Source organism: Bidens hawaiensis, unplaced genomic scaffold (assembly GCF_021521415.1).
Source record: "Bidens hawaiensis isolate Kalapana, Puna unplaced genomic scaffold, B.hawaiensis_p1.1 tig00037562_1, whole genome shotgun sequence".
Classification (NCBI taxonomy): Eukaryota; Viridiplantae; Streptophyta; class Magnoliopsida; order Asterales; family Asteraceae; genus Bidens; species Bidens hawaiensis.
Genome location: NW_027496550.1, coordinates 145,264 through 158,208, shown reverse-complemented (window position 1 = coordinate 158,208; position 12,945 = coordinate 145,264).

Genomic DNA, 12,945 nt, shown 5'->3' with positions numbered 1-12,945 from the left:
CTAAAAGTGTACCCATTGATCCTAATGTGAAATTATCTAAAGCCGAGGATGATGTTGATGCAGATGCAACGGAGTACCGAAAGTTGGTTGGGTGTCTTCATTACTTGTTAAACACTCGACCTGATTTGATGTTTTCGGTTGGCATGGTTAGTAGATATATGCAAACTCCAAAGAAGTCTCACTTGGCAGTAATTAAACAAATTCTTCAGTTTATTCAAGGAACTGTTGGATGGGGGATCAGGTATAAACGAGGTGGATCAAAGGAGTTGATCGGGTACAGTGATAGTAGCTATAACATTGATGAAGATGATGGAAGATGCACTACCGGTCATGTGTTCTACTATGGGGGAGCCCCAATTTCTTGGTGCTCACAAAAGCAATGCACCGTAGCGCTTTCATCATATGAGGCAGAGTACATGGCGGCGAGTTCAGCTGCGGGACAAGCTGAATGGTTAGGTGAACTGTTGGCAGAATTTGACCGGAAGGAAATTGCAAAAGGTGGTGTTAATGATTGATAACACATCGGCGATTGCTTTGGTTAAAAATCCTGTTTTTCATAGTCGGAGCAAGCACATAAAGTCCCAATTTCACTATATACGGGAGTGTGTTGAGCGGAATGAGTTAGCAGTGGAGCACATTAGTGGCAAGGAACAACGAGCTGACATTCTTACGAAAGCACTTGCGAGAATCAAGTTTGACGAGATGAGAAGATTGCTCGGTGTATAAGATCTCCTAGTTTCGAGTCGGAAATTAGGGGGTGATTGTTGGTAATTTCCAATGTATTATGCCCGTCACGTGTTGGTGACCGGGTTAGACCTATTGGGCCTATGGAATTCATTAATGATGTAATGGGTTTATAGGGTTACAATTGAGCTTTTATATTTGGGCTTTACTTGTTGGTCAAGTTAGGGTCTCCCTATAAATACATAGCCATGTTAGGGTTATGGAATTGTGAGAGGGATTATTGTATTCAAGTTTTGTGCTAGTTTATTGAGTATAATAATACGTGAGGTTTACCCTAAATATTGTGTGCTCGTTTGTGTTTCCGTTATCAATTCGTTCTTGAATAATATGCAGTGTTTTCTATAATGAAGACGATTTTGACAATGTCATTTGTACAACGAGGAATGAAACTACATCTTCTTTCGTGTTGATACATTGCATTTTGCTGTGTTCCCTTTGTAATAACATTTAAAAAAAATATTCGCATGTTGCGGCTAAAAACCGACATGATTTTGGTTAGTATAGGGTTACGAAATTGATTAGCGTTAAAATACATCAAATTAACATATTAAAACAAAACATAAAATAAATTAAAAAAAAGGAAAAAAGCAAACCATGGCGAACAAAAAAAAAAAGAATCGCAGGTTGCGACAACAATTTGACATGAATTCGATCAGTGATATCGGTCCTAAATCATAAACATAAATTAGTAAGCCCCGAAAGCTAACATAAAAAAATTAAATAAAAATAAATAAAAAAGATAGCTTAGGGTCTGTTTGGTATAACGATGGAATGGATAAGAGAATGGAATGGACAAAGGAAAAAAAATAAATCATTACCATTGATTGTCGTGTTTGGTTACCATGTACGAATGGAATTATCATCATTTAATTAATTAATTAATTATTATTATTATTATAGCAGCAGTAGCAATAATAATAAATATTAATATAAGTATTAATAATATGAATATTCATATTAACTCATTTTTAAGACCTGCGAATTTCATCGAGATCATTAAACGAATAAAAATGTTGAACCACGCCTAGGTATTGTGAAGCTTTGAGTCGCCAAATAATAATACTAAAATTGATAATACGATAATAAGTTTAATATAATAATTATTATATTATAATATACAAAAATAATGATAATATAATAAAATTAATAATAATAATAATATAATAACCTTGATAATAATAATAAATCCTAATAATAATATAATAACCTTGATAATGTAATAATAATCCTAATATAATAAAAAATCATAATATATTATTATTATTATTATTATTATTATTGATTTCATTTTTGAAGGAATTAAAAAAAACACCTATACCTTATAGAATGAAAATCCTATATTTGAAAGGAATTTCTTTCCTTGTGGAATGGTTCATTTCATTACTACATGACAACCAAACATTGTTTTTTTCGTTTCCTTGAAATGAGCGATTTCATTCCGTCTCTCATTCATTTATACCAAAGGCTATCTTAAGGAAAAAAAGGAAAGAAAAAGAGATTAACGTTGCACAATTGCGGGTCGTCAGTTGACCAATCAAATTATAATGGCACAACCCATGGATTTTTTTTAAGAGTATCCAGAATAGCTCGTTTTTGTCAGTGATTTTGTTATATTTATTTTTTTTTATCACTTTTACATGTCATAAATTTTTATTTATTGGTATCATTTTAATGAACCATTTTTTATACGAGTTCTTGGTTTAAAATAAGAAAAAACGAGTTGGAGGTGGGGCCTTTTGTAGGTGGTTGGCTTAGGTGGGGATTGCTAGTGAATAAAAAAAAGAAATTTGTTAAATATATACTTTGTTATACAAAAATTAGTATATTTATAGTTAATAGCATATTATTATAAAACTAGTTATCACATATTATAAACTATCTATACTGAAAATAGCTTTTTTATAAGTTTATGATGTTATAAAACTGAACTTGCTGTTTTAATTTTTATGATTTATAATTTATATTTTTATATTTTAACTTTCACTTTTAAATTATAATGTTTTTATAATTTATATATTTTAATGAAATAAAAAGATAGATAATTAAAAAGTAAACATAAAAGGTGGTATTGATGACGTGACAATGTTTTTTGGTATTTTAGGGGGCAAAGGGCACTCAATGGTATTACTCATGCATCGATCAATCATGTACTGCCACCTCATTTCTATCTTAATTACCCAGAAATCATAAAATTAATGGCAACACATACCCACAAGTACCATAGAACCTTTTTAATTCATTTTAATTCTTCAATGGTCATCAATGAAAAAATTAAGTGGCAAACCTTTACCATGGATTAAAGCCATGCACTTTACCCACATGGGGTGGTGTGGTTGATGTTTGGATACTTTGTATATATATTAGTGTGTTAATTATGTAGTTTTATTTGGTATATTGTTAGAATTTTGGTACTTCATACGTACTTTTGTATTTCAGGTCATTGATTGTTAAAGATGTTAAATTGGAAACTTGTACGAGCATGGAATGATATCTTGAGAAGACCAGAGCATAAGTTGAAGTCTTGGGAAGTGTTAGAAGGATTCGAGAAAAGTTTGGATGAGAAACCTAAAGCCGATGCTAAAACTGAACAAGATGGGTTCACAAAAAGCGACCAGGAAGTAAAATGAGCATATCCTGAGCTAGAAAATGAGTTACGGAACCCATAATATATGAATTTTGGGTTTCTCGACGAGAGGTATCCAAAAATGAGCGCGATGGGATGGTCATATCACCATTGCGCTACGCGATGGTCCGCACAGACGGGAAAGTTAGGGTTTTTATGTTATATTCGTTTTGACGACCCTAGAGGCCATTATTCACCATGCAGGCAATTTTCAGAGCAGAATAGAGGAGAACCATCACTTCCAATCATCTCAATGTCCCGTGCATGATCCTATACATCATAACCGAAGCCCAAGAGATGCCGAGACGCGGCTAGATCCTTCGAGTCATACCCGGGATGTATAGTTTGTAATCTTTCAGTTATTTTCTCATGTATTAGAACGATTGATTGTAATAATCTTGATGTTAATCTATGAGTATTGACGTCTAGTATTATTGTGCACAACGTCAGTTTAGGTTTATATCGATCAGAACAATTAGTGTGCCAGTTACTATGATAATTGCTTTTAGGATTGTTTTGATCTGTTAATTATGAGAAAGCATACGTTTGCCCTTAGTTGAGTCACACTGGCAGGGACCGTTTGATAACCAGTGCCGTGTTTTAGCGAGCGTGGATGCCTAAGGTTTAACCGGTTAGTCAGTCTGTAGTTGACACAGGATAGTTTATCTGTTATGTGCATGAGTTTTCTGTTAGTTTGCTTACTTGAATTCCCGGGTGTGATTTGCTTTGTTTGACTGATAGAATACTTGATTAATTGTTCGTTTAGTATAAAACCCAAATCCATTGGCTAGTGTGATCAGCATTGTTAACTAAGTTACTTCATAAGTTTAGGAATTGATTTCACTTTACACTGACCTCATACTTCTCGTGGTTCGACACCCTACTTACCCTGACTAGCTTAAGGTGATTAGGACACTAGATTTAATTGTTTTTGACTAGATAGCGACAGTCTAGTATCAAAATGGCGCCGTTTCCGGGGAGTTATTGCGCTTAGTGTTTTTTGTGTTAATTGATTTATTTGTTTAATTTAGTTGTTATTTTTATTTTTAGCTTAGTTACTTTATTTTCCCATTTTACGCGGGGTGTGTTCGTTGTGCAGGTAACAGGTTTATGCACACCCGCTATTCAGGAAGAGATTCTCCACTGATTTACGAGCCAGAAATCGAACATTTAGCTCAGCAGAACCGAGCTCAGGTCAGACAGTCAGACATGGAAGGTCAGAACCAGAACCAGAATCAAAACCAAAACCCACCACCCGAGATCAATGTTTTCCAACCCAAGCCTAACCCACCGAATAATCAAAATCCACCAAATAATGACCTACCACCACCATTAAACACCAATCCACAACCACAAAATGCAGCCCGACAATCCAGAAACCGAAACCTTGACAGACCCGGGCCATCAGCCCCTATAACAAACCATAATAAAGAATAAAATAATCAAAGAAAGAAATGAGAAAGAAAAGAGAAGAAGTAAAAGGAAGAATGGAAAATATAAAGGAAAATTCCATCCCACATTGATGGAGGAAAGAAAATGGAAGGCTTTCACCATGGTATAAATAGGATTTCTAACTCTTGTCCCACATCGCTAGATTACAAAACTTGTAAGCTCTTTATAAGGAAGAGAGTTCACATGATAATATTCTTATGTGCCAAATCACACCCAGTAGTCCTAGTGTAGGGTGCGAAGCACCCGATGCGCACGGGCTCGGGCGATGGGTGCAATGTGGCGCTTTGATGGTGCACTTCGCACGCTCACATCGCCGCTTAAGGGCCACCTTAGTGTTTTTGCACCTTCGCGATACGCGAAGAAGTATGCTTAAGCTTCTTCACGATACGCGAAGATGTGACGTAAAATCGCTTTAGTGTTTTTGCATCTTTGCGATACTTGAAGAAGTATGCTTAAGCTTCTTCGCGATACGCGAAGATGTGACGTGAAAGCTACACAACATTGACACGTAGCCTGACACATGTCGCGCCACGTGGCATAACTAGGGCTGACTCAGCAACCCTACTGCAGCTTCGCGATACGCGAAGATACTCAAATTCAAGTATAAATAGGGCAGCAATCTGGATTTCACAAACTCGTCCCAAAAAATCATACTTTCTCTCGTATTTCTTATATATAAGGCTAGTATTATACCAAGTAATTGTAACGATACCTCTCCGATTGAAAGGAACTTTTATAACACGAATCCAAAAGCTCTACCTAACCAAGGTATGACATTATGCCATCGTGTAAAGTTTCATGTCTCGTGATTATCGTTATAATTATGGGTTTACACTAATATAGATATACTACATTGTGTTTAATCTAGGTGCTTAACACCAGAAGGCTTGTTAAATATAAACTTGTAAGGTGAGACATTCGAAATTTTTGCATAACTCACATTTGCGTGAGACAATTGATTTTCCAACACTGTCATGATGCTTTTCCAAAACCATCAAACTCATGATGGATAGTTTAAATGTTTTCAAAGGATTTAAACTACATTACAATGATTAAGTCTCTGTAGACTTACGGGATGGTTACTACTGGTATTGTGGGGTTTTGTATACAAGGCTTGCCTGCTGGGGTATTACATGTTACTTATTGGACAAGTGTTAGCCAATAAGTAATATGACCACAATCACAAATACGGTCGAGTGACAAGTACCTTTCAGTAATTTGTAAGCAGGCAGATGTAAAAACATCTTAATGCTGTAACTGTAAAATGTGTCATTTATAAATGAATGTACTCACCAGTATTTCCTGCTGATCAAATATTTTTAAACATGTTTCAGGTGACTTGTTAGAGACAAAGGAATGATGCCTGCGGGCTTCCAGCTTAAATAAGTGGCTTGTCACCAGAATAAAGAAACGTGTTTTGTAAATTAGGGTTTATCCCTATAAAACTTTTGTTTGTATAAAAAACGGGTTTTTATCCCAGTTTATGAAATAAGAATTATGGTGTTTTTATAACTCTGATTAATTTTCCTAACTACGGTTCTGATGAAATATTCCGCTGCAAATTATTTTAATAAACATCGATACCACCACTCAACGTTCACGGCTCCCCTCCAGGGGTATAGGGGTTGGGGCTGTGACAGCCCCGAACAATACCCCTCGTCAACGACAGCCAATTATACAGGATTTTGATCATGTTAGTATTCACACTAAAGACGAAGAAGAGGGTGATAAGGAGGAACAAGAACCGAGGAATGATGGTAGTAACGGGTATGATTGGAGGGTTAGACGGAATGACGGGTTTGAGCCGAGAAACGCAGACGAGGAGGTTGAGGAACCGATTAGGGTGATAGCTGATAGGTGGAGGAATATAAACCGAGACAGAGAGGGTGTTGGAAGATATCGGGAGGAACGAAGGCAACCAATTCAGGTTAACCGGAGAGGTTTTGAGGAACTGAGGGCCAGATGAAGAAATTATGGGCCTCCGGTTCGGGGTGTTAACAATCTGTTCAGACCAGCTATTTCAGATGGTGCCTCACCGATTGTCCCACAGGTTCACAAGCCGGGACAACCGTCATTTAAATCACGTCCGTCTTACATTAATATTGTGCCTGATTTTCACGGACTGGGATCTGAAGACCCGTATTCACACTTGTCAGATTTTTCAGCTATTTGCGGGTCTATCGGTGACGGCACATACGATCAGGATAAGGTTCGGTTGTGGTTATTCCAGTTTTCACTAAAAGACAAAGACAAACATTGGCTCAACTCTCTACTGATGCACAGTATTGAGAACTTGGGTGTAATGCAGCAGGTTTTCCTTAACGAGTATTATTCACAGTCGAAGACCTCGACGCCCGAATGGAGATTAGACACTTTTCACAGTTACCGGGTGAGTTGTTCCACAAGGCATTTACTCGTTACAAGAAAATGATTAGGAATTGCCCGCACCATCAGATTGACTTGTGGGAATTGGTAAAGTGTTTCGTTGACGGATTGACGTGTGAAGACAGAAAACATCTAAAGGCCTCTTGTAATAGTCAGTTGTTGAATCAACTCGAGGAAGATGACTAGGATTTTTTGGTGTTCATTTGTGAAGATTCCAAGGCAGAGGCAGCTGCAGATCGAAGACGGAAATACGGGGTTACCCGATCGGTTAAATCAGCATCGTGCGAGTCAGACAGAATTGCAGAATTGGAACGAGAATCGCGGGTTATCGAAAAGAGAAGAAGAAATAGGTTGGTAAAGTCGGGGTGAAATTCCCGGTTTGTGCAGATTGTGGAGAGTTGGGGCATAAGGTTGAAGATTGCCCCGGGTTTGATGATGATGACGAGTACCCCGATGAGGAGGAAGTCAGTTACGCGTACGGGGATTCTAAGGGCCAAGGGTTCAATTCAAATACCTATCACCCGGGCCTAAGGAATCACCCGAATTTCAGATACGGGAACACGTCGAGTCAGTCGAATCCGAACTTTCAGGGGTCCAGTCAGAACCGCCAGCAGAACAGCTACCGTCAGGGTGGTTCGAACAGTCAGAGTAATAGTCGGGGTTATAACAGAAATGGCTACCGTTGTAACAGTTCGTCGGGTAATCAATATCAGGACTAGCAGAAAGGTAGTTCGGGAAATTCAAACGAGTCAATACATTCAAAGTTAGATGCGTTGTTGAAGGTCGTGACTGATAATCAGAAGGAAACACAAAGACAGTTCGAGTTGAGAGATAAGTCTTCAGAGGCGATGTCGAAGCAGATTGGTCAACTCGCAGTAGATGTGGCGAGATTTCAGAAAAACGCGGGTCAGTTACAGAGTGATACCACAGTAAACCCGCAGCACTTCAGTTCAAGCTCTATGAAAGGAAATAATGTGCACATCAATACGGTAAGTCTTTTACCTCATTTTGAAATTACTAGTGTTGAAGTTGATTCACCACCACAGTTTGTTGAGAGGGTGGTAGAAGAGTTTAGTGATGAGAATAATTATGTTGGTCAAAATAATACAATTTTTCAAAATGAATCGAACTAAAAACAAATGAAATGTCTTTTTGTGAAAATTGTACTTGTGAAAAATGTTTAAATGGTAAATTGACCAACAGGAGAGGTGAGGAAGTGGAGGATAATACCACCTCAAGTAAACTCCAAGACCCGGGAGTGCCATTTTTATCAATTCAAATTTGGGAATTTAAAACTGATCGGGCACTTTTGGATCTTGGAGCATGTGTTAGTATCATGCCCGGTAGTTTATTTGATCAGTATGAATTTGACCCGTTAGAAAGTGTAAACACCACCGTGGTGTTAGCGGATCAAACTCATACACTTCCTCGGGGCATGGTTACTAATGTAATGGTTCAGGTGGATGAATTTCGCTACTCAGTTGACTTTCTTGTACTTGATTATGCTAAAGGAAATTATACACAATCTGCAGTCATACTGGGTAGGCCATTCCTTGCCACAACACATGCGGTAATTGATTGTGCTAAGGGAGTGTTGGGAATTAAGTGTGGAGACCATGATAAACGGTTACCATTGTTTGAAAATGCTACTAACCCTTTTATTGACAAGTGTGAATCCTTGAGCAAGGATCACACACAAGAGAAATGTTTTGTGATTGACAGGAATGAACTAAAGGGTAGCATGGAGGTAAAAGGATGGAATGAAAGAGTGAATAAGGTTAGAGATGGTAAGGAAGCAACAACAACAAGAAAGGGAAAGAAGACGAAAAAGAAAGAGGTAAATAAACCACCTGAATGTGATGCAAAATGGAGGTTGGAAATGTTTGGGCCGGATTATGGTGTGCCAAAAGTTTGGAGGCAACCTCTTAAGGAGGACAGTGTAAGTAGTGAGAAGGCCGCACGAGAGCAGGCCAGCCGCCCACCTTGAATGTCATAAAATTTTCAAAAGGGCGGTAATTGTACATTTTGTACATTTTAGTTTGCAATTTTTTTTGTTTTTATATTACTAATTGTATTTCAAGCGTATCATCATAGAAAAAGCTAAGTGTGGGGATACCGCAAGGAAAAAGTTGGGATTTTGATGTGTGCGGTAAAGTTATGTCAGAAAACGAGGTTTCAGTTAAGCTACCCAAAGTGCTTTCGTGTTCTTTTTTGCTATGGTTAATCCAGGTATGTGTATATTTTGTTGTATTGGAACTTTGTGGGTGTAGTTCACTATAAACCCTCACGTGACCCCACTCGTCCACACGGGCTACCGGGGGGTTTAAAGGGCTTGTTGCATACGCTAAACGCAACCGTGATTCCTACGAAAGTGAGTTAGGTCTTTTAACATTTTAACTCGTTTAACAAAATTTATTATGAAACTACATAATTTGGCTCGGTAATTAGTTTTTATAAAAAAAAAACTCATTTTTTTATGACTCTTAAAAGACCTTTGTCTTACACTTGTGAGAAGCTTGCTTCTACACGTCTCGAGATTTTGCAGATTTGGTTAGTCAGTTTTGGTATTTGGCGGAGACGAGTGTGCACGAGTGTTGTTGAGAGTTTACGGGCCACGTTAGCATTGCATTATCATTCATACCAGGTGCTTTCGGTTTCATAATTTATTTTGTTATTTTTAGTTTAAATGTAACTCGTTTAACAAAATTTATTATGAAACTACATAATTTGGCTCGGTAATTAGTTTTTATAAAAAAAAACTCATTTTTTTATGACTCTTAAAAGACCTTTGTCTTACATTTGTGAGAAGCTTGCTTCTACACGTCTCGAGATTTTGCAGATTTGGTTAGTCAGTTTTGGTATTTGGCGGAGACGAGTGTGCACGAGTGTTGTTGAGAGTTTACGGGCCACGTTAGCATTGCATTATCATTCATACCAGGTGCTTTCGGTTTCATAATTTATTTTGTTATTTTTAGTTTAAATGTTAGAAGTGTAATTGTATAAGTTTAGTTTTAGGCCCATCACATTAGAGCCCTGAGTTTTTAAATTGTCAAACAGTCAATTTCAACCCCGTCTCTCAAATGCTCATTAATTGTTTTAAAATTTTAACATTGAGGACAATGTCAACCTCAAGTGTGGGGATGGGGGGAAAATTGAATTTTTTTGCCCGATAGTATTTCGAACAGTATTCAGAAACTTAAGTTATTAATTGTCACTTATTGCTATTAATGCCAAGTTAGAGGTTTTTGGTCATGGGTGGTTTTCAGCTTCTCGATAGTTTTCCCAACAAATGTTTTTAAAATGAGAAGTTGAAAATGGAATCGTTTAGGTAGGGATAACGAGTCAAGGGGACGGGTATACATGTTTCATATCGGTAGCCTTTATTTCCAGACATATGGTGATATTAGCCCCTATATTTAATACACATATTATATAATAGATATAAAACATGTCTTGTTATTGATTGAGGGAAACCGGTATGTTTTATAGAATTAGAACTTGCTTGTCACATGCTTTTCGAGATCTTAATACCACCACCTGTATGGATATTAGGACTTTAGAAAACTCGTTCCGTACATATTTTCCCACCAAATAAATTCCTTACCCGACATTATCCCCTAGGAGCCCGTTTGGACCATATTCATTTTTCATTCACTAAACTGAACATTACATACCATTGCAGCCTTGGCCTTTATTTTATTTTAACCCGTGTGATAAAATCCAGTTCGTTATCGAGTTGTATATATATCGAGTTGTACTTAGTCAGACGAGTTGTAAAGTTGTAAAGTTTAGAGTTGTAAATATTAGTTATTGATGCAAAAAAAAAATTGAAAAATCAGCAAAAAGACAAAAAGAAGTTATTTGTTTAGAAGTTGATTGTGTATTTGGTTCGTTTGTATTCGTGAGTCTGTATATTGGTTTGTTTAACTGGGTTTCATCCACCTGAGTCACTAAATAAGCCTAATCCGCACCCAAAACCTAAGCCTCAGCAAAACCTTAGTTCGAGTCTTTATGCAACCGGTGGTTAATGTGTGGAGATAAGACTAACCTGCAAGCATATTAAGTTGTAACTTATATTAAGTATTTTGAGGGCAGAGACATATACTAGCACTTTCTTTTGCTAGTTCAGATATTAAACCGAGTGGAGTGTTGATAGTGTGAGGGGTATGAACATGTATGCCTTAACCGGAAACAAAGTACACTTGTCTGGGCGGTTCTATAGTTTTATTGTAGCATTAACTGTATTTGTGGGTTGTCAATCTAGAAAGTGTCAGTCTGGGAAACTGGGTATGACCTTAAACCTTTCTAGTATTAATGGTGATAGTTGATATCCTATGATGGAGGTTGATGTTTGCTTTAGAGTTTTACTTGAGGGAAAGCAAAAGATAAGTGTGGGGATGTGATGTTCGGATACTTTGTATATATATTATTGTGTCAATTATGTAGTTTTATTTAGCATATTGTTAGAATTTTGGTACTTCATACGTGCTTTTGTATTTCAGGTCATTGATCGTTAAAGATGCTAAATTGAAAACTTGTACGAGCATGGAATGATATCTCGAGAAGACCAGAGCATAATTTCAAGTCTTGGGAAGTGTTAGAAGGATTCGGGAAGAGTTTGGATGAGAAACCTAAAGCCGATGCTAAAACTGAACATGATGGGTTCACAAAAAGTGACCAGGAAGTAAAACGAGCATATCCTGAGCTAGAAAATGAGTTACGGAACCCATAATATGTGAATTTTGGGTTTCTCGACGAGAGGAATCCAAAAATGCGGTTACCTACCATCGTGTAGCGCGATGGGATGGTCATATTAGCGCGATGGTCTGCACAGACGAGAAAGTTAGGGTTTTTATGTTATATTCGTTTTGATGACACTAGATGCCAATATTCACTATCCAGACGATTTTAAAAGCATAAGAGAGGAGAGCCATCACTTCCAATCATCTCAATGTCCCGTGCATGATCCGATCCATCATAACCGAAGCCCGAGAGATGCCGAGACGCGGCTAGATCCTTCGAGTCATACCCGGGATGTATAGTTTGTAATCTTTCAGTTATTTTCTCATGTATTAGAACGATTGATTGTAATCATCTTGATGTTAATCTATGAGTATTGACGTCTAGTATTAGTGTGCACAACGTCAGTTTAGGTTTATATCGATCAGAACAATTAGTGTGCCAGTTACTATGATAATTGCTTATAGGATTGTTTTGATCTGTTAATTATGAGAAAGCATACGTTTGCCCTTAGTTGAGTCACACTGGCAGGGACCGTTTGATAACAAGTGCCGTGTTTTAGCGAGCGTGGATGCCTAAGGTTTAACCGATTAGTCAGTCTGTAGTTGACACAGAATAGTTTATCTGTTATGTGCATGAGTTTGCTGTTAGTTTGCTTACTTGAATTCCCGGGTGTGATTTGCTTTGTTTGACTGATAGAATACTTGATTAATTGTTCGTTTAGTATAAAACCCAAATCCATTGGCTAGTGTGATCAGCACTGTTAACTAAGTTACTTCATAAGTTTAGGAATTGATTTCACTTCACACTGACCACATACTCCTCGTGGTTCGACACCCTACTTACCCTGACTAGCTTAAGGTGATTAGGACACTATATTTAATTGTTTTTTACTAGATAGCGACAGTCTAGCATCAGTGCTCCGTCCTCTTTTATTTCTTATTGGGTTGGGTTTTGGGAGTTTTTAATAATGATGTTTTTATAATGTAGTAACTTACTAG